Raw genomic sequence first — 1,516 nt, forward strand, 5'->3', positions numbered from 1 at the left:
TCTTCTTCAACATTTCGAGAGGTACCTGCACACTCAGCATTTTCATCAGTAGGAAAAGGAGGGTGAGTTTTCTTACCAGACCTCAGAGTGATGACCATGACATCTCCTTTGGGGTTTGGTTCGGTGTTACTTGGCATTATCCCTTTTCCTTTGGACGAAGATGCAGCAAGTTGATGGACCTATATCTCCAGATTTTTAATTGACGCTTGTGTCTACTTCATGAATTGCATCATCATGGTCTTCATGTCCGGTTCTATATCTTCCTTTGGTGGAACATGCTGTTTGTAGTGTTGTTGAGGTTGCCTCTAGTACTGTCCTCCTTGTTGCTGCTGATACCTTGGTTGTTCCTGATTCGGCTGCCCGGTCCATCCGAAGTTCGGATGATTTCTTGTGGCTGGGTTGTAGGTATTTGAGTATGGGTTTGGTGGGTTCCTTTGATTATATCCAGCATAATCACATTGCTCCTGCTCACCTTTCCCTTGCTTGACTCCAGGATAGTTTATGTTGAAATGAGGTCCTCCACAAAAATCACAAACATCATTGAACGGCGGTTCGCTGTGAATGGATGATACATTAATCTTGCTGAGCTGCTTTGCAAGCTGTTCCACCTGGGTGGTCAGTTTTGACACAACATCATCATTCCCCGCTCTTTTTCCTTCACTCCTAGCTGAGTGCCAGTTATAGCTCGTGCTCACGACTCTCTCAATAAGGTTGTACAAGGCTTGTGGTTCAAGATCTTCGGGGTTACCATTGACAATGGATTCAATCTGGATTTTATAAATGTTGGTGACTCCATTGTAGAAATTCTGCACTTGCATCCATATGGGGATGCCATGATTTGGTACCCTTCTTAATAATTCCTTGTACCTTTCCCATGCCTCGGCTAAGGATTCATCCTCTTCCTGCACGAAATGGGATACCTCATTTCTGAGTTTGATGGCCTGTCTAGGTGGAAAATATTTCATTAGAAAAGCACTGGCCATTTCTTCCCAAGTGGTAATGGTTCCTGGCTGTAGGTTCTTTAACCAGTTCTTTGCTTTGTCCTTGAGAGAAAAAGGAAACAACTTTAGCCTTATCACATCATCGAAAACTCCTCGATTTGATCTGAAAGTGTTGCACAGTGTGATGAACTCTTGGATATGCCCGTTTGGATCTTCCGACTGGTATCCATTGAATTGCACTGCGGCCTGCAACATTTGTATCATAGATGCTTTCACTTCAAACATGTTGTTTCCTTCATTAGGCAACATAATGCACGACGAGTGTCCTTCCGTGGTCAGCCTGGAATAGTCTCCGATCCTCATAACTGGAGGGTTGTTGTTTTCTCCTTCCTCTTCCTGATTAGGTTGAACTGGTTGTTCTGGTTGCACTCTTCCAGCCATCCTGCTTTCTCTTTGTCGCTCTCGTTGTCTTGCTCGTCGAGCTCCCGCTCAGTTTCGTCTACACGTTCTCTCTAATTCGAGATCGATAGGAAAAACTGGTGGTCCAGCTCTGCGCATAAACAATGGGAGAACTC

At 44.5% G+C, this 1,516-nt stretch overlaps 1 non-coding gene across 1 annotated transcript; it reads left to right on the plus strand.

Annotated features, from left to right (window-relative positions):
- Positions 1-828: 828 nt before the first annotated feature.
- Positions 829-935, plus strand: LOC136224997 (small nucleolar RNA R71). The gene has a single exon (XR_010686738.1). It is a non-coding gene; the product is annotated as a small nucleolar RNA R71 (small nucleolar RNA).
- The last annotated feature ends 581 nt before the right edge of the window (positions 936-1,516 follow it).

This window comes from Euphorbia lathyris, chromosome 3 (genome assembly GCF_963576675.1).
Source record: "Euphorbia lathyris chromosome 3, ddEupLath1.1, whole genome shotgun sequence".
NCBI lineage: Eukaryota > Viridiplantae > Streptophyta > Magnoliopsida > Malpighiales > Euphorbiaceae > Euphorbia > Euphorbia lathyris.